Source organism: Heteronotia binoei, chromosome 7 (genome assembly GCF_032191835.1).
Source record: "Heteronotia binoei isolate CCM8104 ecotype False Entrance Well chromosome 7, APGP_CSIRO_Hbin_v1, whole genome shotgun sequence".
In the NCBI taxonomy this organism is placed as follows: domain Eukaryota; kingdom Metazoa; phylum Chordata; class Lepidosauria; order Squamata; family Gekkonidae; genus Heteronotia; species Heteronotia binoei.
In genome coordinates, this window is record NC_083229.1 from 94,789,613 (window position 1) to 94,814,631 (window position 25,019).

The window sequence follows — 25,019 nt, forward strand, 5'->3', positions numbered from 1 at the left end:
GTTATTCATCCAAGATACAAAATAGCCTATGTAAATACATCCCTTCCCCCCAGCTGAAGACTGTGTCTAAATAAAAATCTGTGGTTAACTGTTAACTCTAATCTGGAGAACTGGGTTTGATTCCCACTCCTCCACATAAAGCCAGCTGATGAGTGACCTTGGGTCAATCTCTCAGCCTCACCAGCTTGAGCAGAGGGGCAGCTTGAGCCCACCAGACACCACCCCAGCCAAGGATAAGTGTTCAAAAATCCCACTGAGGGAAGAGTGTGTGGGACCTCAGCTGACGAACTCACTGGCTGAGCCCCTCTCCCTGGCTGTAGCAGAGAGACAGGTGCCTCAGAGCCCTGAAGCACCATCACTGTTCAGAGACTTTTGGTTTCTTCTCTCTGTCTCTGACAGTTAATTACTCCCTGTCTGCCTGCAAAGTGAAAGCAGCTGAGTGTGAGCTGGGGGTATGTATCCACTCTGCTCCCATAGAGCAGAATGAGAGCTCACTTGTTGGCAACCGGAGCTGCTTATTAAGCCTTGGAAGACCATTGCTGGTGTTTCCAGGGGCCTAGAAGGGCTGCAGAAGTCCATCCTCCCCATTGCCTTGACAATTGATTCATTGGCACCAGCATGCCTGTCTTATGAACTGACTTCACATACCTCCACAAAAAAATGGGGCAGTATGCGGGAGACATGATCATACTAATTGAGGCAAACCACCAGTTCATGATTAATTTTGGTTCATGAGCTGGTTCATGCTTATCCCTAGTGATGAAGGAGGAGGAGAAGGAGGAGGAGTTGGTTTTATACCCCATCATTCACTACCCAAAGGAGTCTTGGAGCAGCTTACAATTACCTTTTCCTCTTCCCACAAGAGACACCCTGTGAGGTAAGTGGGACTGAGTGAAAGAGCTGTGACTGATTCAAGATCACCCAGCTGACTTTGTGTAGGAGTGGGGAATCAAACTCACTTCCCATATTAGAGACCAAGGTGCTTAACCACCACACCAAACTGACAGTCAGTACTGCCCGCCCCCAGCCAGTCCTCATCAAACTTGGAGGGCAGGTAGAGCGGCATTCCATGGAGGTGTGTTGTGAGTCTGATGCTGCTAGCTTTTAGGGGGGGCATTGGACACATTTGTGAACCTGCGGCTGTGATCTCCTGGATGGTCCTAAATATTATGCTAGATATTCTTTCTGTGATGCCATTGCAATATTGATATCCTTGAAATGCCAAGACAGTATTGTATTGTTTTGTATTATATTGTAACTCAGTTTATTCTCTCCAGTATTGGGACTGTCCATAGATTAATATTGAAATTAGCCCATAGGAAAATATACTAAAAGCAATTGTTATCTTTTTGTGGGCATTTACCTCAATTTAAATATAATGAAGAGTAATGTTAGTTTTTCAACAAAACTAAATACTTAGAAATGGCAATTCATTGCCTAACTAATAGGATTTCATGTGTTTTTTGCATCGTGTCAAACCCTTAAGAATAACATAATATGTATGCTAATTTCAAAGATTTCAGGTTTTCACGGCTGGTAACATCATTAGGGTTTGTAGAGTCTTTCGGGATCAAGTGCCGTGTTCTACTGGAGAAAGTTTTCCTTCCAGACGTTTCGTTCTCAGTTGCGGAGAACATCCTCAGTGGCGTTGCAGCCGGAGCAGGCGCTCAGACCTTCTTGGCTGCTGTGCATTGCGTGGGGCCAGGGCTGCTGGAGAGCTGCTATTTCTAGGCTGGAGGTCTGAGCGCCTGCTCCGGCTGCAACGCCACTGAGGATGTTCTCCGCAGCTGAGAACGAAACGTCTGGAAGGAAAACTTTCTCCAGTAGAACACGGCACTTGATCCCAAAAGACTCTACAAACCCTAATTATGCTAATTTCACTTGCCGAAACTTACCAGTTCCTTCTCTCTGAACACTAGTTCTTACAAGATATTTATGACATCATAATGCAATGCAAAACCTGCCGCTTAATTCTACATCTGCCTACAATTAAATCTGGACAGCCACTTTATTTGATAAGTTTGTCATTTTATGGAGTCTGTCTTGTCAAGCAGTCTATTTTATGTTTCCTTTTCAGGCAGATGTCTTTGAATTGAAAGATAGTCTAGTGAATCCAAGGACATAACTAATCCTTATTAGACATAAACACATATCAAAAGCTCTATTGCTGCTTTTCTTGGAAAAACCTATTTCATGAGGGCATGGTCTTCAGGAAAGTAGGGTAATGCAGAACCTTTGCACATTTGTTGCATTTCTGCTGTATCCTCCATTCCAAACCACAAGGTGCTAGATGGATGTTTACAAAAGTAACCCTCTAAAGTTCTTTGTGGGAGGAGATACCCACTAGGCAGGAAAAGGATCCATGCTTGTTCTTGTCTGCTTTTGTTCTGAAAATCACCCATTTTGCATCTGTCCTTTTAAAAAAAGTAAAATAGGTCTTTAGGGGATTTTTGCATACATTTGCAGATAACAGTTAGATAGATGCCTGGAATAGTTACCTGCAATACAGCAATAAATTAGAAGCTACATAACATTGTTTGTTCTTCTACATTTTAAAAAAGATCTCCAGTTAAGGATTTAATCATACCAAACCACCTTGCACTCAAGGACCATTTTCATGGCTACAGTAATTTTAATACTTAAAGGCTACAGTCTTGAAAACAAGTGAGGTTATTTCAGCTATTGAGTTGCATCATCATCATCCACTTTACCAATAAATTGTTGTATTGTTTTCATCAACAGAAAGATATCAAAGTTGTATACACCAAAAACGTCAGTTTTTTCTGCAGGCAGTCTGGCATATTTTTTATTTGTCTTCCAAAGGGAAATATTTGATAAAATGGAATGCAATTGGCAATCAATCCTCACAACACAGGTGAGGGAAAGACTACCAAGTTTTTCATGCTGGGACGCTTGAAGAAATAATTCCTCATCAAACAGTGCCGTCCTAAGAATGGTCACATCGTATTAAAACCACTGATAAATCTACTAATCTGGGTGTAGTAGGAAGTAATTCAGTTCAGTGATGCAGTAAACATACCCACAATAGTAAAGAGGTACATTACTGAAATAAGCTGAAGGAAAATGATGCTAGTTGTTTTGAAGTCTTCCTGCAGAATATATGTACATTCCCAAATTGTTAAGTAATTTTAAAATGTTTGAATTGCACAGATAGAATTATACCCATATTAATGTTAACAGCAAGTCTGCTAAGAGGAGTAAGGATTGTCAGGGAAAAAAAGATATGAGCCCTCTCTGTCAGTAAGCAAAAGGTATCCTTCAGAGGCAGCAGGCATATTTCTAAATAAAAACAGATGATGGGAGCTCGAGAGAATTTGTCCAGTGTCCTGAGATGATGATTTCTCCCATTGCTTTTCTGGTTTGAACTAGACCAAAGTACACAGTAACAGTACTTTCTTTAATTTGAAAGTTAAAAAAAAAAAACCTTTAGGAATTCAGTTGGAAAGAAAATGCAAACACTGATTACAAAAATGCTTGGTCAGATATTCTGTAAGCATAAAGGACCTGAATGCACGTGCGTGCACAGACACACATACACTAAATTCATGAAAGGTAAAACTACACTATGGTATGGGGTTTCAGTAAGCTTCTAAATTTAGGATATGCTCCAGAGCAGATTGCAAGATTTTCTCTAAAATTTTGTTCATGCCAATTGTACAGTTGGTTCCTACATAACTCCAAAGTGATTAGAGTCAGTTCAATTCATAAATCAGTGATACATTAATAAATGGTCAAGGTGGGTAGCCATTTTGGTCTGAAGCAATGTGTCTCATATAGATATAGATGGCTTTTTTGTAGAAAAAGCCGGGCAGGAACTTATTTGCATATCAGGACACACCCCTAACATCACCATTGTTTCACACAGGACTTTTTTGTAGAAAAAGCCCAGCAGGAACTAATTTACTTATTAGGTCACACCCTCTGACACCAAGCCAGCTGGAACTGCACTCTCACACATACACATATATATATTTGTGTGTATAACTCACAGCCTGAATAAAACTTCGTTAGTCTTAAAGGTGCCATTGAACTCTAACTCACAATTAATGGTCAGTTTGTATTTCTCTCTGCTTCTGCCTGTCTGGGTTCAATAAAGTTTTCCATATCCAATGAAATTCATTTTCAGCCTAACAATAGTTTTCTCATTCTTTCACTGCCCCATTCTTCCTTGGCCACCTATATTTCATTCCACATAGGATATCTGAAATGAAAATTTTACTTTACAGATTTGTGGTGCTTTTTCCTCCATGGTTTAAAACTAGTGAAACATAATCTTAAAACTACTGAAATAGAGAGAAGATGTTCTTAGATATACAGGATTAATGAGGCTGTAAATATAGCCATCAATCCATTATGTTCAGTATGGCAGTGAATCAAGTTTAGGAGATAAAACTGATGCAGAAATTTGCAGGAGTAATAATATTTAGCAGGAAGTAAAACACTTCAAAGACAGTAGTTCACAGTATCAGAAATAAACAGGAGTTTCTAGGCACTTTAAATATTAACAGTATTTGGTTATAGTATGAGATTTTTCTATTGTAATTCACTCTTATTGGGTCTACCCTTGAAGATTGTTTGGGAACTCCAGCTAGTGCAGAATATTGCAACTGGACTGCTGGTTGGGGCAAGCTACCAGGAGCATATGACCGAATACTACAACAGTTACACTGGCTACCAATCCACTCTCAAACCCAATTCAAGGTGTTGATTTTGTCCTTTAAAGCCCTACATAGTTTAGGACCAGAATAGGGTCGCCAAGTCCTTATGTCTCATCAGTGGTGGGTGGGAGGGAGCTTTTCAGAACTGGGGGGTGCGGTTATGTCACCATGCATGATGTCCCTGATGGGATGATGTAACACAGAAGTGATATCATCATGGCAAGGATATTGCACAGTGATACTCTGGTATTTTGGGCAAAATGCTATAGTCAGGGGACATTTTGTTGAAAAATAGGTGGTGGTGCTCATCCAGGGATTGTTATGCAGCTGCACATACTATTCAATGGACAAGGAGGTGGAACTCTCAGAAAGGTTCAGGAGCTGTGCTCCTGTGAGCTCCCACTGAATCTGAGGCCTGGCTATGGTTACCATAGAGTTTTGCCCAATCACCAGCGTGTCTCAGCACAATGTCCCTGGTGTGATGATGTTACTTCTGTGTGATGTCATTGCATCAGGGATATCACATCCAGGTCATGGCTGTTGGGGGTAGGGCTTCCTCTACCATCCAGCTGGAATCAGGAGCCTGTGATATCAGAGGATTCCCCCCTCCCACCTGGGGGCTGGCAATCCTAGACCAGGGCATGTTCCTGCTTGAGAATTATGATCACAGTGAGAGGCCCTCCTAACTGGCCCCATCAATCAAAGAAGCTTGTATGGTGAACATAGGAAAGAGAGCCTTTTCAGTTGTGAGGAAAAACCCACTACAGAACATCGTAGTCACCAACTTGGTTGCCAGAGCACATGGAGAAGTAGCTCGCACGCGTCTGGCGAGAGAGTGTGAGCAAACCTATCCAGGGGCGAAAGGGACTTATGCAGTACTAGCAGCCATAACGCTACAAAGGCACTCAAGACCGGTACAAGAGTGCCCACCAGGGGAACGAATGGCTTCCCATCATTCTGTATGACATCCATCCCGGCCATGGAGCGGAGGAGACTGCACCACCAGGAGCTATCCATGCGGACGGTTTTGAAGCACTGACCATAGAATCCACTGTGAAGGGCTAACACCACACACAGCCATCTTCCTACCAGGCCTGACTCCATTCCAGCGAAGCGGACGGCTCATGTACTCGCCAGATGTCACCTGTGATTGCAAACAATCTACCCACCCCAGGAGTGATTAATCGTCCAACTGCCACTGTCTTTGTTTAGTGGAACTCAAGACAAAGACTGGTGCCGAGGAGAAGACAGAAGAAGAGGAAGACCATCTTCAACCAGAGCCAAGTTCTTTTGTGTAAACCGGGTGGTACCTTGGCAATGATTTGACTCTCTATTGTCACCCTTTTAGATAAATTTAATAGTCAGAAGAAGAAGAAGAAGAAGAATTGCAGATTTTTACCCCGCCCTTCTCTCTGAATCAGAGACTCAGAGCGGCTTACAATCTCCTGTATCTTCTCCCCCCACAACAGTCACCCTGTGAGGTGGGTGGGGCTGAGAGGGCTCTCACAGCAGCTGCCCTTTCAAGGACAAATCTGCCAGAGCTATGGCTGACCCAAGGCCATTCCAGCAGGTGCAAGTGGAGGAGTGGGGAATCAAACCCGGTTCTCCCAGATAATAGTCCACACACTTAACCACTACACCAAACTGGCTCTCCCCAGTATCTCCCCACCCAGTAATCTCTCCCATTCTTCTCCCCAACTGTCATTTTGGAGCCTCACCCTGGTCCATTCCAACCTGAAAGTTCACTCAGGTATCCAGGATCTAAGCCAGTCCATTGGTCAGGAATAGGCACCCAATTAGGTGCCACCAAGGAACTTTCTATTGGCTGTCGCAGTAGTCCAGCCCTTATGGGCAGTGCAAAAACTCCCCTTTTTGGGAGGTCATGCATCAGCTGACCACCTTCCTCCTCCCTCGTACCTCCCATCCCCTAAGGGCTCAAGGTAGTCCTTATAACCTGTGGACTAGCTACCCACAGGTGTGCATCCAGCAGTATCCCAATCTCTGCTGCCTAGATCCATCCCCGATTCTAAGGCCAAGTTTCGGGTCCCCTCTCCCATTTCCTCTCTCGTCGCCATTGGAGCCTTCCTTGAAGACTACGATTGGTAAATATCACCCTGTTTGTCTACCCATGTGTTCCCCTATCTCTCTATGTATTCTTCTTAGGACTGTGTGTATGATTTTATGAGTATTTTATCTTGTATGAAAGCCTATATTTTCCTTAATAAATTTTAATTGTTTTACTTAATTAGAGTCCCTAATATTTTTAAGCATTAATTTCTGGATGTGGAATCCTGTATACACAGGTAAAAGATCCTGATTAAGCCAGGTGCCCACCTGACAATTCCCCAACCTCGTTTTGAGGGCATTTTGGCTTACACAGTGGTAGTCCCATGATTATGGAATAACCTCTGCAGAGAGTTGCACCTGGCTTTCTCGCTTTCGATCTTCAGGAGGCAGTTGAAGACAGTTTTATTTATGGCAGCATTAAACTAACCTTTTAAAATTTATTGAAAATCCTAATTGGAGATGTTAACTTCTAGCCCCAATTTGTTTTGCCCTACTTTTTTTTGCCTTTGACCCGGCTTCCAGAAGTCTTCTGTTTCCACTCATACTACCTTCCTTCTGCAGATCCCACTCATGACATCACTCAGTCTCTTTTCCCCTTGGAGAAGCATTTCATGGAGAACAGTGGGCTATGATAGGAGGGAGGAGACAGAAAATTTCTGCTCTGCTATTACAAAGTTTAATATGGGTCCTGCCCAGTACTATGAGATAAGGAATATGATAAATGTACTGGACTATAATTATTTATCAAAAATCTTTCATGTTGTTGTTGTCAAAGTTATATAATCCTGTGTAGCTCCTAGGATGAATAAGGATGTGGGAATTTCTGAAATGATAGATCATAGAGGGACTATAGTCAGTCTATTACCTGCAGTTTCCTTTTGGCTTTGTGATGTTAGTTTCCCACCTAGGCCTATATAGTTGTTAAGGTGCAGAAAGTGAAAAGAACAGGCTCACTCACTCAGACATGTAGAATATTTTACACATAGATTTGAATTCCGATTGTAGCATTATTTCAAAAGTATGCTAAACAGCATCAACCAGTCCATTAGTCCATACACATCTGACAAAGTAAGGAGAGATATTGTATGTGCTTCGATATCATAAAATGAGAAGTAACATGATAAACTCCCGTAGCTATCAAACATGATGGTTGATAAGTACGCTTAGAGAGAAGATGTGTGGTCCATTTTAGTGTTAGCCCACATTCACTGCGTAAATGCACCTGCCTCCAAATATAGTAAACGTGTCAGAATTGTTTCCATGATGCTTAAGAATGTACATCTTACTTTACCTTTAGATTCTATACTAGTACTGAATATACATTAGAATGATATATTCTGATAACAGTGGTCATCTAACAGAAAGCATATAAGCTTACTGTTTAAAAAGATAAACATAATTAAGGACTTCTTACTTTATTTAAGATCTATATGTGTTCCAGACCATATGATTATTCATAAATTTTGACATGATTATCTCCTGATTTGTTATACATCGAATTAACAATAATAATATAGTAAGTTATGGAACTGATGTCCGTACTACATGTGAACATGCCTCAATCAAGCAGCATGTCTGAAGTTCTGACATTCCCATTGAAGTTTTCCCTCGTGTGGGTTTCTTCCAGTTTTGGAGCCCAGCTGGTAAAAAGCTTACCAATTTTGGAGCCCACCTAAGTTTGATTTTGAAGTTTGGGGCTTCCCTTGTCCCTCAAGATGTCAATATAGAGTCCCTTTGTAATAGGTTGTTTCTTCATGGGTTGAGTACTGAAGAAGAGAAGAGAGAAGAGAAGCTCAATCCATGATGAACTATTTATTTATTAAAACATTTACATCCCAACTTTCCTCTTATTTGTTTATTAGATATTTTTTAGTCGCTGCTCACCCAAAGAGTCTTATAGAGACTTACAACGTTAAAGCCAATAAGGTAAAATGACATAAAAACAAATAATATAACATATTAACATTAAAATAGTAAAATTTTAATGTATGTGGCTATCATCTTACCACTATTAAAACAACCCAAAAGTGTGGTTGCCATCCAAAGGCCAACCTAAACTATTCAGCCTTGCATAGCTTCTGAATACTAAACAAGTCCGGCAGGGTATGAGTGTCACCTGAGAGTGCATTACACAGGGGAGAGGCCACAACTAAGAAGGCCCTTCCCTTGGTGTCAGCTGAGCCATCCTGGAGCCATGCAGCTGCAAGAGGCCTTTGGTTCAAGGCAGCTTACAATAATGGTTAAAACATCCCCAGATTCAACTAAAGATATATTAGCAAGCTCCAAATGCTTTCTCCTTTAAAAGATATGGCTGTGTTCTTACACTTCTAAGAACCCTGTCCGAATCCATAGGCAAGATCAGTCTGAAACTATGCATAACAAAAAGACAAGCAGTTGCGTTTGATTGCTCAGGTAGTGGATCTGCACTCAACTTGACCTGTTGGTTGGAATGGATGGAAGAGATTTTATCAGCAAAGAATCTTGCAAAAATATCACAGCTAAGGGCCAAATTTTCATTGTTATCAGGGTCAGATTTAGGTGTTATTATGTCATGAACCAGTTTAACAATTGAGTGAGACAAGAGAATTTATAAGTTCGCTTTGGGATTGCATCTCCCTCTGGAATCAATTCTAATCTCTGTGAACCAAAAGGAATACACAATCTGGACTTTTGGCTTCCCCTCTCTCTGCCCTTTAGGTGGGACAAACTAGCTGAGGTATTAGATGATAAAACTTTTGTCTCACTCATCCACAGTCATTTGAATTTCTAAGCATTGGAGGGTTTGGTGTTTGAAGAGTGGTGACTCATCCCAGTATCTTTCCTCTTTTCCAGCTACAAATGTGCAGCCAGGCTCCTGTACATAAACAGAGTGTGTCCCAGTTACTGTAATATGAATGTGATCTCTATGATTGAAGGCATTTCTCCAGAAATAGCAATACTCTCTTTTGCCACTTATAGTACTCTTCCTTCTGGATAGTGATGGCAAAGCATAACACCTTTTTCCTTCAGCGTTGTAAATGCCACGCAGTTAATACTACATTCTCTCTCCTTACATCTAAGCAAGGATGCCATGAATTTCACAGTGCCCAACTTTGGCAGCTGAATATACCCTGATTAGCAATCAGCCTGTGACCCAAACTCTGATATATTTAGTAAGAGTTCATTCCCAGGTGATTTCCCCACACAGCAAAGTCTCCCAAGGTGGAAGTTCAGAACCCCATTCACAGCTATCCCCATGATCAGTTGAGCATTGGCTTCATTGGGTTTTAGGAAGACTGAGGCACAGCAGAATTTCCCCTGAAGAGATCAGAAGCAGATGCTCTCCTCCACTTAATGAGGGATCACTAGGGTGTTAGCTTTTGGTCTCCATCTGCACCACAGCCTGTTTGTGCTAAGCAGAAACAATGTTGTGAACAGCCCATTAGTAAATTGGCTGCATGATCACAACAGATTAGCAGAACATGAACTGAACCAGTAGGTATTCAATCATACTTACCTTAATTTCACATTTATGTGAATAAAAATTCACCTCCTTTTTCTGATACAAGAAGGTGTAATGCTTAGGATGTAACCTCTTATCGCTCCCTTTGTCAAACCCACAAGTTTGTAAATGGAAGGAACAGATCAGGAGTGTCAAACATGCAGCCTGGGGTCTGAATCTGGCCCTTGGAGGACTCCTATCAGGCCCCTGAGCAACTGGCTGTCATCTGCTTCCTTCTCCCTCTCTCTTGCTTCCTTCTGCAACACAGCTTGCTTTGCCAGGCATGCCCAATCACATAGGAGCTACAGAGCAAAGCCTCTATTTTCTCCATTGACTGAGGCTCCTCCCTTGGGAAGGAAGAATTTGCTTTGCCAGGCTCTCTCAATCACACAGCAGAGCTACTGAGCCAAGCCTCTTTTCCTTCTGTTGGCTGAGACTTCCCTGCTTCTGGTCTCCTGGGGAAGGAAGGAAAGAGTCAGAGCTCAGAGAGATACAAAAAAGCACCTTTAAGACCACCAAGTGCTAATGTTTTAAGCATGTTGTATTTTAAGTTTAAAAAAAACCCGTTGTGTTTGTCTGTGTCCTTTATAAAGTTTATATTGCTGCTACCTAATTTTAAACAGGTACACATTTGGCCGGCCCGACATGGCCTGGCCCCAATAAGGTCTAATTTATGTCAGATTCAGCCCTCATAACAAATGAATTTGACACCCCTGGAATAGATTATAGTTCTTTTTTCAGTCTTGCCTCTGAATATGGATAATAGTTTCATAAATGAAAATAAGAGACAGTAAAGCTGTTACTCTAAAAATAGGCCAAGCAATATTAATTGCTGTTTACAAGCCATAGTTTAACCCTTTAATACCAAACTGGATGTTGTGGAGCCAAAGGTTTAATGTAAGAAATAGCTAGTAGGTTTTAAAATGCCTGCTATAGATTTTTTTTTCCTTCCCAGCTTGTCTCCTTTTGTTCAGAAATTGCCTGAGGTAATAACAGGTGATGATGAATTACATAAGGAATGATGACAGCCATTTCACACATTCTGGCTATCAAGTGGTAACCAGAATTGTCATGTGACTACTGATGTGTGAATTCATGTTACAGTTAGATTAAGAACAATGTAAAAGATGTCTTGACATCCACTTTAAATTCAACAAAGCCAGTTGTAGCAAGACCATTACACAAATGCATGGTCAAGGTTAAGCATTATTAAATCCCATTGATTTTTATGTGTGAGAGTTAAACTTGTGCTTCACATTCTATCCTGTCTGAGAGCAATGGAATTTACCAGGGCTGACATTCAGTTGGATGGTGCCAGTACAAACTACCTCTGTGTTTCTGCATCTTTTATTACTTTCTGTTGTTCCTAAAGGTGAACAGTTACCTTAGGGCAGTTTTCATAAGTGTTCCGTAAATAAAGCATTTGAATTTAGCACTTCTATAGACTTAAAGACAAGAACATGCATTTGATTAAAAATTGCTCTTGTATCTTATATGTTGTGTTAACTCAGCAGTGGCAAGTGTATTCTAAGTGACCTATAGAAAAGTGCTGTCACTGTACTACTTTGAAAATTATAAGTACCTATCTACTTATTTGTTTAGAAACATTCAGCTGTACTATATGGCATTGTCACATAAACTGCAAAAGAGAACCAGTAAATAGCTTTGTTATGTATAATTGATAAAATCTGGAGAGAAGATTTGAATCTAATAGCTATCCATGGTACTGATACAGGGAAATCAGTATTAGGGATGGGCACAAACCAGGAAAATGCAGTTCAGTTGGTGGTGAAAATGTTGTGAAAGCAACATCACCCCAGAGTTGGAAATGACTGGTGCTTGCACAGGGGGCCTTTCCTTTTCTGGTGGTTCATAGTGTGTCAACAGAACAAACACAGACCATCACAGACAAAAAACCCCATTCATATCAACATGCTTGTTCTGCTTCAGGCAGATGTCAGTATATGCAGAATTAACTCAGCCAGATAACAGGAGATGGCTATCAGAGGCAGGATGCCAGTGGCTGATTTTACACTGGGCAAAAGATCCAGTAATGCTGTGCTTCCGAAAGTGACCATCTACATTACAATCCACCTTCACTTCTGTTTTGCTCTGGTGTTTTGACTGTCATTTACATTTAAAACCCTAAATTGGCTCTGAAAATATTTTCACCACTGAGTTGCTGCTGACTTTCCAAGACTACTTTTGAATGAAGGTTTTCCAGGAACCTTCAGATCTAAGGCCATAAGTGTAAATGCTTTACTTCTGTTTGCCACATTGTTTAGTTAACAACAGCAGATATCCTTTTGAGCATCACTTGCTACTGGCTGTTTGTACCTATGATGTTTCTCAGACCTATAGATCAGCTATGATTATATGATTTGTATTAATAAAATTGTTATAAGTAGTAGTGCATATGGCTAAAGTAGAAGATAATATAAAATAGAATGCTTAGGCAAAGTAGTTCCTTTTAAAAGAAAGCATTTGTTTTGACTCTTACCCTGGCTAGAGAAATTGCAAGCACATTCCACAGGACAAAAGGTGCTGAGGCCATAAAAATATCTTTCCTGGGAAACGGGGCAATAAACCTATTTCTCAAGAAAGAACAAAGGAACTCTTAAACCTGCCCCCCTCCTTCCCCCCCCTCCATGGTTTCAAACAGCTTTTAAGTTTGGCATGCATATCCTGCAGAAACCTATATAAATCAATGACAAGAATCGCAGTAAAGCAAGCAAATGTAGAGGAGAAAGTCCAGGAGCAAAATTTTGAGTGTAGATGAAAAAATATACTCCGGATTTCTAGAAGGCTATATCAGTGCTCAAAAAATCAGACCCAAATATGAATGTAGAATCAGCCAGAGTTTAATAAATAGAGTCTGTCAATTGCACAAGAGTTGTCTAAACAAGCCAAGGTCAGTTTTCTGAAAAGCAGCAGCAAGTCTAAATGAATGTGTTAAAGCCATGCTGAAAGGCTCCTCTTCTATACTTTTATAGGCTTCGAGCCCTGTGCCATGCCTGTGACAGCTACTTCATGTCTCTTCTGGTAATGTTTCTCCTTCCTCTGCAACTGATTGCTGGTGCTAAGCTCTGAGGTGTGCTAACATGTATCAGGACTGTAAATCCATTCCACACCTGCACTGACATTGCTTTTGCAGACCTGGGGATTCTGGAGAAGATAGGGCAGCAGGCTGACCCTGAACTGTTCTGGGTGGGATAGATAAAACATGCACCTCAGAACCTCCTAACTGTGATTCCTCATTGGATAGCTCAGCTGCAGCTGGTTGGTGGCTAATAGGCATAGAATTCAGCTGTTCAGCTGATGGAGATAAGCTGTTCCACATCAGAGGAGTCAGAGCTGTCTCCAGGGTCTGGCTGTTCCACAACAATGCTGGAGAAACCAAACTGGCATTGCCCCCCAATTCGGAATAAAGAGGCGGACACAAGTGAGTTGGTAAAACTATGGGCCACTTTATTAAATTAACACAGCAACGGCAAGGGCAACCAAACTCTGGTGGGGTCAGGGCCAGGGGTCTCCACAGACCGCTCTCCTGCCTTTTAGCAGGTGAGAGACCCGGCCCCTGAGCCGGAGCTGTGCGTCACAGCTCCTGTCAGGCAGGCCCAGCAGGGAGGCACGCACCAGAGGGCCCAGTCACCAGATGCGCGTCTCAGCGAAAGGCACCCATCCGATCAAGTCTCCAGGACAGTCTGCATTCACATACCTAGGGTCACCAACACCCAAAGGTTGATCCTGCCAGACCCCTAACTCCCCAAAAGGGGGAGGCTAACCAGTCCTCCTCAGGCTGCATGGCACCATAAACCCAGTAAAACCTGCCCTCAAAAGTGACCAACCTGTAAGAGGCACCATCCCAAAGCCAATTCCACAATCCACTGATATGCTATGCAGGGTAGGCCAAAAAACACACCCCAGTCAAAAGCCAAACAGCCGAGGAGGCAAAACACTCCCCGGCAGAAAAGCCGTGAGGTGGTAAGCTGCCGGAGATCCGATTGCCTCCCAAGTCTGACGAGAGCTGTGCGTCACAGCTCCTGTCAGGCAGGCCCAGCAGGGAGGCACGCACCGGAGGGCCCAGTCACCAGACGCGCGTCTCAGCGAAAGGCACCCATCCGATCGAGTCTCCAGGACAGTCTGCATTCACACACCTAGGGTCACCAACACCCAAAGGTTGATCCTGCCAGACCCCTAACTCCCCAAAAGGGGGAGGCTAACCGGTCCTCCTCAGGCTGCATGGCACCATAAACCCAGTAAAACCTGCCCTCAAAAGTGACCAACCTATAAGAGGCACCATCCCGAAGCCAATTCCACAATCCACTGATATGCTATGCAGGGTAGGCAAAAAACACACCCCAGTCAAAAGCCAAACAGCTGGGGAGGCAAAACACTCCCCGGCAGCAAAGCCGCGAGGTGGCAAGCTGCCGGAGATCCGATTGCCCCCCAAGTCTGACGAGAGCTGTGCATCACAGCTTCCGTCAGGCAGGCCCAGCAGGGAGTCACGCACCGGAGGGTCCAGTCACCAGACGCGCATCTCAGCGAAAGGCACTCATCCAATCGAGTCTCCAGGACAGTCTGCATTCATACACCTCGGGTCACCAACACCCAAAGGTTGATCCTGCCAGACCCCTAACTCCCCAAAAGGGGGAGGCTAACCGGTCCTCCCCAGGCCGCATGGCACCATAAACCCAGTAAAACCTGCCACAACTAAGGCCAAGTCTCTACTTAGGGCTTAGCACCCACTGAAAGGCCCAAAGCCAACACCAGCCCTTCCCGAATATCCCTCAGGAAAAGCATATTACCCTTTTCCGAGAGATGCACCCCATCCCCTCTGTAGAGGTCAGGATATTCCGTAGAAATATCTGGATGGGGCAAATAGTGGCCCAAACCACCCTCCAATGCCTTACGAATCTCCTTATTTGCTCTATAACGGGCTCTCTCTATCCCAGCTGGATTCCAAGCACTGCGCCACACCAGGCGCGGAATCATTGCCGACCAAACTACAAAGGTACCAGGCCATCTCTTCCTAATGTACTTGAAATCATCTCGCGCTTATAAGCTCAAAGCCTTGCCATTAATCAGCCCAAGATCATTCCCTCCCAGGTGAATAATTAAAACCTAAGGAGGAGGGCCCACACACCCGTGAAATAAAAGCGGGAGCGAGCCAGGCCACTGAAGACCCCAGCGCTCCCGCCATTCAACCGTAACATATTTGCTGAGCCCCAGCTGAGAGCCAACAGCAGTTCTCCAAGCTTGATGTGTCGCCCAAAACACATAACTGTCCGCAGATGAGAACTCGGCTCCTCCAGCCAGGAACAATAGCATCTAAAGAAAGAAACAGACAAATTATAAAACCTAACCATAACTACCCCAGCTCCAAAGAGCAAAGCTAAGAATGGAGCAAAGGGCGAATATAACCTTTATAAGCCCGCGACTGCCAACGGCCAATGCACTGGATGGACAAAGAAGAATATCCCAACGCCACGGCCATAGAGGCTGCCCCAATTCTAAAGGAGTGGGTGCCAAACCTCACTCCAGACAACCCCAACAGAGCTAAGGCCCTAGACGTCACTGCCCAAAACTGGTGTTTTGTCAGAGGGCTGCCTCCAGCATGACAAAACAACAACCCTTCGCAGCCCCCCCCACCGCCAAATAATCAGCCATACGGACACTGGGCAAAGCTCCACCTCTGAACACAGACCCAGCTCCAATACAGTCCCAAAGCCCTGTTGGTCCGTCTTGGAACGGCAGATAGTAATAACTGCCTTACACCCCGTTAACCTAACATCCCGAAAAGACAACGCCCTGCCTGAAACATCCTCCCTGGAGCTTGCCACTAATTCACTAATCCTGAGTGCCCCCCAAAAGGCCACCAAAGATGCTGTTTCCTCCTTATACCCCAATGCCTTGCTAGCAAAAGTCAGCACAGACAGGCGTCCTCTAATTGATCGCATAGCCAATCCCTTACCTTTTAAGGAAACACAGTAGTGGAGCAGCTGCTCCACCGGGAGGGGCCAAACAATGCAATACCCTACCTCAGCCCTAAAGTCTTCAAACTGCTGCACAGCACGTTCATAAGACTTCCTGGTGCTAGGCGCAATGGCTAGGCCTATCGCTCTGCAGGCCTCGGCTCTCCAATTAGCCATAGCTCCTAGGGCATTGGCGCCGCCTCCAGATCGGCGTCCGGAGCCAGCTGACGAAACCTCTCCATCTGTTTAGAAGAGAGAGTGTCAGCCACCCCGTTATTCACCCCAGGAACATGCTTGGCCAAAAACAAAATGTTAAGCCACAGACAATGCAGAGTGAAGGCCCTCACCAACCTCATAACCCGTTGCGATTTGGATGAAAGGGAATTAGTAACATGAACAACAGCCATGTTATCACACCAAAAATGTACGGTGCAATCGACCATATCACTCCCCCACAACCAAACCGCAACCAAAATGGGAAAAATTCTAAAAAAGTGAGATCCCGGCTCAAACCAGCCTGCACCCATGAATCCGGCCACACCTCCATGCACCAGTGTTCACAGAAGTAGACCCCAAAACCTAATGACCCAGCAGCGTCGGACATGACCTGAAGCTCCGCTTCAAGTCTCATGTCCTCTCTCCAAAAAGAAATCCCATTAAAGGATTCCAAAAACTCCTGCCACACCTGCAGGTCCTCCCTCATGCTGCCGGTAACCCTAGTCCTGTGCTGGGGCAAGTGAAGGCCCGCCATAGCGTCACAGAACCTATGCAGAAAAGCCCTACCAGGGGCAACCACTTTGCAAGCAAAGTTAAGGTGCCCCACTAACTGCTGAAGCTCAAGAAGCGTAACCTTCTTTTTGAGGAGGAAAGTCCTAATCCTACTCCTCAAATCCTCCAACTTCTGACCAGGAATCCTGGACGATTGCGCTAGGGTGTTCAATTCAATTCCCAAAAACGCAAGGCATTGGGCCGAGCCCTCAGTTTTCTCCTCGGCCAATGGCACACCAAACTCAGCGGCCAGCTCAATAAAGCCGGACAACAACTGAGCACAACGCCCAGTACCCACAGGACCCACAAACAGGTAGTCATCCAAATAATGGACAACGTCCTGCAAACCCACTTTCTCGCGCACAGCCCATTCAAGGAATGTGCTGAAACACTCGAAAGCAGCACATGATACAGAGCAGCCCCTAGGTAAATCCCTGTCCATGTAAAATTGCCTGCAAAAGAAAGACCCAAAAGCTTGAAATCATCCAGATGGACAGGGAGAAGGCAAAATGCAGATTTGATATCGCATTTAGCCAGCTCAGCCCCCTGACCACAGTATCGAATGACACCCACGGTCTGATCAAAGGTAGTATACCTAACTGAGCAAAGTTCCTCAGGAATCCCATCATTAACAGAAGAACCCTTGGGGTAAGAAAGATGGTGAATCAAATGAAATTCACCAGGCGCCTTCTATCATCCCCAAAGGGGAAACCCTAAGGTTGACCACTGGAGGACTAGCAAAGTGTCATGGGTGCTGGGGACTCTGCAGAAGGAGCGGAGCCTGCAGAGGAAACTGTGCCCCTGCCACCTGCACCAGCGCCCCTGCCTCCTGCTGGAGAAGATCCCAGCCCCCCTGCCTCACCCTCTCGGGTGGCTCGTGTGCGTGACCGCCTTCGTCAGGACCTCAGGGATCGGAGGAGGGCGGCACGCTCACAAGCAAGACGCTCCCTGAGCCCTGAGTTTTGAAAGGATTCTGGCCCTTCTAAGGGCAAGGATGCTTGAGTTGTAGCAGGATCCTGGCTGCCTCTCTGAGCCAGCAATTAGCCCAAATGGGCAACAGCCAGCAGAGGGCTATATAGCTGTGGGCTTTGGGAGGAGGCTTTGTGGAAGCAACTAGTCATCTACCTGATGTTCTAGCATCCACTCCGGCTTTGACTTTGGCTTTTGGACTCCCTGACTTCGGCTCTTGACTTCTGGACTCCCTGACCTCGGCTTCTGAAACTCTGACCTGCGTTACCTGGACAGTGATTCGGATTTGGCGCCTCGGACCCTCTTGCCTACTGGCTACAGACCTCGGCCTGCCCTTGGACTTTGCCTGACCCAGCCCCAGCCATGACACAAAAGGGCTGCTGGGTCAGTTCAGATCATGGGGGAATTGGCCTGGGACAGGGTAGCAGGGGGTTGCACCTTCCTTAGCTGGGGGTTGGGGTATACCTTCCTTGTATGGTTCTGTTCCTTTCGGTGCTTTGCCCTTTGGTGAGGTTGCCTTACCTCTGGGCGATCACCGAGAAGATACTAAAAGGGGAATATGTGGATATATTATCCCTTTTATTTCGGGAGTTAGAAAAGAAAGACAAGGAGGAGCTTGATGAGAAGGAGAAGCTAAAAAAGAGAAAAGATGATCGGACCTGGGCCAATTGGCTTCCAGGGTTTTTTGTTTATGCTGGAGTGATAGCGCATGCTCAGCGCTTGAATCCCCAAGATGGACGTAGACATGGGGGCTTGAATCACTGAGATGGAAATAAACATGGTGGCTAAAAGTTCTGAGAAGATTAGATTAGATTAGATTAGATAATTTTATTTATATCCCGCCCTCCCCGCCGGAGCAGGCTCAGGGCGGCTAACAACATCATTCAATTTCCCTTATACAAAAGACAAGGTTACATTAACATTAAACATTAAAAATTCTGATAAGTTTAAAATCACTTAATTAAATTGATAAAAGTGCTAATGCTAGTTGCGCTTTTATAATGGCGGTAATCATTAGCAATTTCTTTCTTCGTCAGCGAAAGCCAGTCGGAAGAGGAAGGTCTTGCAGGCCCTGCGGAATTGTTCAAGGTCCCGCAGGGCCCGCATTTCCTCTGGAAGTTGGTTCCATAGGTTCGGGGCTACAGAGGAGAAGGCCCGGTTACGGGTGCATTGCAGCTTCACCTCTTTCGGTCCGGGGGTGGTCAACAAGTTTTTTCCAGCTGACCTCAGTGCTCTCTGGGGTTCGTATGGGGAGAGACGGTCCCTAAGGTAGACAGGTCCTCGACCATATAGGGCTTTAAAGGTAATGACCAGCACTTTGTAACGAATCCGGTATGTTACTGGCAGCCAGTGCAGCTCGCGCAGCCCAGGCTGTATGTGCTCCCATTTAGGGAGCCCCAACAACAGTCTGGCCGCTGCGTTCTGCACCAGCTGCAGCTTCCGGGTTCGGTACAGAGGCAGCCCCATGTAGAGGGCATTACAGTAATCCAGTCTCGAGGTGACCGTTGCGTGAAGTACCGTTGCCAGGTCTTGGCGCTCTAGGAAGGGAGCCAACTGCCTTGCCCGCCTCAGGTGAAAAAAGGCTGACTTGGAAGTGGCTGCAATCTGGGCCTCCATTGATAAAGAAGGCTCCAGTAAAACTCCCAGACTCCTAACCCGTCGAAGACCGGGAGAGGTATTTCCCCTTCCCGGGCGCCCCGACCCAGACAAAGGACTTCTGTCTTCGCTGGATTCAATTTCAGCCCACTCCCCCTCAACCACATTGCCATATCCTGCAAGGCCCGGTCTAAATTTTCAGGGACGCAGCCAGGCCGGCCGTCCATCAGCAGATAGAGTTGGGTGTCATCTGCGTATTGGTGGCACCCAAGTCCATATCTCCTGGCAATCTGGGCAAGAGGGCGCATATAGATATTGAATAACATTGGTGAGAGGACTGCCCCTTGAGGCACTCCACAATCCAGTGTGCGCCTCCGGGACCGCTCGCCACCAATTGCCACCCTTTGTCCCCGATCCTCGAGGAAGGAGGAGAGCCATTGTAAGGCAGACCCCCTCACCCCTATGTCGGCGAGGCGGTGGGTCAGTAGCCGATGGTCGACCGTGTCGAACGCGGCCGACAGATCTAACAGCATCAGCACCGCCACACCGCCCCGATCCAGATGCCGTTGGAGATCATCTACCAGGGCGACCAGTACTGTCTCCGTCCCATGACCCGGGCGAAAGCCGGACTGGCAAGGGTCTAGGATGGAAGCGTCATCCAGAAAGCTCTGCAACTGCGACGCCACTGCCCTCTCTATCATTTTACCTAAAAACGGTAAATTAGAGACCGGTCGGTAGTTTGCCAATTCGGCCGGGTCTGCTGTACTTTTTTTCAAGAGGGGTCGGACCAAAGCCTCTTTCAGGGATGATGGAAAGCGCCCCTCCGAGAGGGATCTATTTATGATGTCCCGTAGAGGACATTCAAGCTCCCTCAGGCAGGATTTAATTAGCCAGGAGGGGCATGGGTCCAAATCACAAGTCGTGGGGCGCGCAGAGGAGAGAATTCCGTCAACTTCCTTCAGGCTGAGCGGGTCGAAATGATCCAGAGTTAAATCAGAAGACAGGCAAGGGGCCTCGGGCTCATGTGCTGTATCTAAGGTGATGGGCAGGTCCTGGCGGAGCGACGTGATTTTGTCTGCAAAAAATTTCGCAAAAGCCTCACAGCCTATTTCTAATTCTCTGACGTTTGGTCTGCCCTGGGGCAGTGTAGTTAAATGTCCAATTATTTTAAACAATTGTGCCGGGCGCGAATTTGCAGACGCAATCTTGGCCGCGAAGTACTTCTTCTTCGCGGTCTTGACTGCCATCTCATACGACCTTATAAACGGAAGGAAGTGGACATGGTGTCACTTCCCCCCATTCCTCCCTCCCTCCTCTCTGGATGATCAAGCATGTCACACAACACCCTTGGCGCTTGGGCGAGAGATTGGCCACCTCTGCTGACAAAACAAGCAACATCTATCTCATAAGCAAACACCTACCTCATGAACCAACAAAACACCCACCTCATGAATCAAACAAGATTTGCCTCGTAGCACAACACCTATGTAATGAAATGACATCTACCTCAACAAACGTCCACCTCTCAAATATCTGCCTTTACAAACAAGGCCCTGTTTAATTACCCCTTTCCATTGCATTTGTACAATTAACAATCACAACATGATCTCATCCATCTTTCATATACTGGCTGCAAGTTTCAACCCTTGGTGGGTGTGGTCATGCTTTGGCGTTGGGGTGTCAAGGGTAGACTCAGGGCTTTCAAGCACCCATGTCCACTTTTTATTTCAATAATTTCTATCAACACTCACTGCAACAAATATTACAATCATAATACTTTTAAGTCAAACAATAATCACTAGTTCTATGCCTCCAGTCCAAAACACAGTCTCCAAATTTTATATTCAGTCCAAAAGGCACATAATTCCCCCAAAAATATGCTTATGCAGGTGGTATTTGACTTGCCAATATATAAGTGTAGAAAATAAATAAGCAAGTTGTATTCTCCTGGCATCCTGACCAGGGGTAAGAGCTATCTGGCACAACCCAGAACTTTCCAATTTTCTTCTATGTTTACTGCCACACAGCCTTTTTCAGCAAATTCCTGGAAGTAACATGTACAACTCCATGATAGGGACTTTCCTTCTATGTTCAGAAAAAACCTTCCCGATTTGTAAATCAAAATTTGTTTCACAAATGTAAAATGACATGCCATATTTCTGACAAATTCATGTCTTTTATACACACACACATTTATTTCTCTGTTAAGAAGTAGTATAACAATCAGGCAAAAAGGAGTGCTAAATCATATGTACAACTCATTGCATCGCATCAGGTTTTTATTAATTATCTGACAACATTTTAGCTTGCTTCACTGCTTGCATCTCTTGAAAAGGTGGATGCATCATTAAAACTATAGATAATTAGCTTCACCATCCTGCTTTCGTTTGTTTGTTTATATTATTATTCATTGCAGCATGTGATGTAGATAAGTTTAATAGGGCTTCTTAATGAACACCTGATGGTTCTCAGAAAGGCCGTCCTCGGTAATATACTCAAGTTTTATTACAAAAATGCTGTGTTTTTAAGATAAATTTAATGTTGGAAGACAGTGGGCTTGGAACGTTTTGATTTCTTCGCAAGCATGCATGGTCTGCCTCCTCAGTCAGCCTGGGAATAACATCATTAGCACAGCTTGCTTCAGCAAAATAATTTAGACATAGTTTTTGGAAGCCCAGATAGAGTATTTATTGAAAGTTAAAGAATGCCACTTTTGCAGTGTGGATGACAATCTTCTAATATGCAGCTCTATAACAATTCTTCTACTGTCTTTTAAATTCTCCATTTCATCAGTTGGAAAAATGAGAGGTGGCCATAGTCAGACTTTCTGTAACTCTCTCTTGAACTTGGACTATGTTGTTTCTCAAGACTTTGCTAAAGGAAGTAGCACAGCCTAGAATGGAGTAACTAAGGTGCTTCTGAGCTGGGTCATCAACACTCAGCACCCAAAGACAGACTCAGCTCTAATGCAAGGCATACCTTTGCAAAAGCTGTCAGGGGAAGCCATGAGATGGCCAACCAGAAATGGCACAAAATTTTTGGATTCCCTAAACTGTGTTTAATCTGCAGTGCTTCCAGAAAGACCTTAGGGACCAGAATAGTTCAAGCCTAATGTAGAAGTGCCTGAAAATTTGGCACCATTGAGCTTCAATAGCCAATTATTTATCTGATTTTCCAGAACTGAAGGAAGGTTCAGTTTCTCCCCTTCTCTCCTCCTGTCCCCAGCACTGGGGAAATGGAAGGTCAGCCTACTATTCATTTAGAAGCAGGACCTTATCCACAGCTGTTTTAAATAATGGTGCTGCCTAGACCAGTAGCAGTATATAAATTTTTCATTGGTATGAGTGAAGGCAGGTATGGGATGGAGAAGTGATGTGACCCATAGCTTGAGAGCCTGAGCCACCTGGGTATAAATGTGCAAAAGAAAATTACTCTCAGCATTCTACAATTAAGGATATATCCACCCACCAGTCTCTAATTTTGACATATTTATTTCCTTTACTGTGTTTTTGCTTGGAATTAAACCCAAACAAATGGTAGACTTATGAACTAAGCTTGTTATTCCTGTTTGGTCCTTGAATCTGCTAAACATCTTCATTATGTTGTATGCTAATTTACTGCTTGCCCTCTTATCTATATTTATGGACTGGTCACTTCCATTTCATTGCATCTAAAGACATGTGTGTGCACACAAAAGCTTATACCTTGAATAAAACTTTTTTGGTCTTAAAGGTGCCACTGGACTTAAACTTTGTAAAACTGAACAAAGCATGACTTGATTAAAAAAGTTACCTTGGAACTTTGCAAAATACACAGAAATACAATGTAGTCTTAAGTGTAGTCAGGACTTAAAATATATTAGATAGACTTTGCATCCATTAAGGAGAATGGAAAATACTTCATATAAAGTAATGAGATATTATTTTCATTGTACAGCCCTGTGATATGCATGCTTCACTACACTAACTATGGTTAAAGCTATTAAAGCAGAAAAGCAGTGCAGGCAGGAAGGAAAAGAATGTATATCCAGACAAGTTATTAACAAAAATTAGGGAAGGGGGGTTGAATGTTTTTTTTTTGTTGTTGAGGTGGAATCTATTTTTCCCATTAAACTCTTGATCTTTTTCTAGTACAGAGTAAATCCCTGGCAAACATTCTAGTTGGGAGCTCTGAGGGCAGCACTTTATTTTTTGCCACTGAATGACTGGGGGGGGGGGGTGAGAATGGCAATAACAGCAGAAAGGCAAGACAAAAGAACTGTTGACTAGGTAAACTGTAGTTGGCAGTCCATCTCACATAACGTGAACAGCCAAGTTTGGTCCAAATTGCTTTGAGACAGTCAGACTGGAACTTGGAAGTTTTCTTATCTGGTTAACACTTGCAGAGGACTTTGAATTTTTTACATCATTCAGTAGTACATGAACAGGATAGTGTTATCAGCTTTCATCTAGTTGCTCCTATTTCTTGAAATACTTGTTAGCATCATATCTGTGGTACGCATGCATGTGGCATTTTATACACATTATGTCAAAAAGTGTGTTCCCCCCATGTCCCAAAATGTTGTCCCAAGACAAAATAGAATGATTTAAGCTAGGGTTTCTTAATTCCAGTCTGCATTGTGTGAATAATTAAAATCACTAAACTCACCACTGGGTTTTGCTCTCTGGATCCAGGCTCAATATGGCCATGATTCATGCTTTTATTTTTCTTTCCTGCATCAAAGTTGTACAGAAAGATGTTGAGCATAAAACACAACCCTTCACATTGAACAGTACAAAGCTGAAGTACAGCACAAAGAGTTACCCCCCTCTAGCCTCTTTTGATGCACCTCCATCCTCAGATGCCTCAGGGTGCTCCCCAGTCTAACTAAATAAGCATGTAACCAACACAAATCCTGTCAAACCCAGTTAGAATCCCACCAGTACACCAGGATTAGGTCTGTTTATATATAACACAATCACAAATATGATCCTAGGAGGAAAAGATTGATTATATGGCCAATCAGGGAGGGACCAAAAACACTCCTGCTTGCCCCCAAAGTAACTGGCTAATCTCAGATTGTTGCTATAGGGCCATGATGGCGAACCTATGACACGCGTGTCACTGGTGACACGCGAGGCAATTTGGCTGACACACCGGAAACCAAGGAGCGTGGCGAGCCGCGAGTCCTTCGGAGGCTGCTGAGCCCATCTCGGAGGAGCAGCAGCTGCTAAGGTGAAGGCGAGAAGAGGCGGCAGCAGCGCAGCGGGCCGCCGCCGCCACCTCTTTCCCCGGCTCCAAGCCGGGGGTGAGGGTGGGAGGGAAGGTTGGGGGTGGGAGGAAGGTTGGCTGATGCTGCCAGCACCTCGCCTTGACCTGGGGGTGGGAGGAGACAGCCTCCTGGCGCAACCCGTCCCCCACCCAAAGCAGAGGCAGCCAAACGCGCCTCCTCCTCCTCGCAACAGGGCCGAGCTTTGCAACCCCCTTTTCCCGCCCTCCCCGGGG

At 44.6% G+C, this 25,019-nt stretch overlaps 1 protein-coding gene across 1 annotated transcript in view; it reads left to right on the plus strand.

Moving 5' to 3' along the window:
• Positions 1–25,019, plus strand: part of DOK6 (docking protein 6) — a 278,299-nt gene that overhangs the window by 187,316 nt on the left and 65,964 nt on the right. The gene's annotated exons all lie outside the window — the stretch shown is intronic.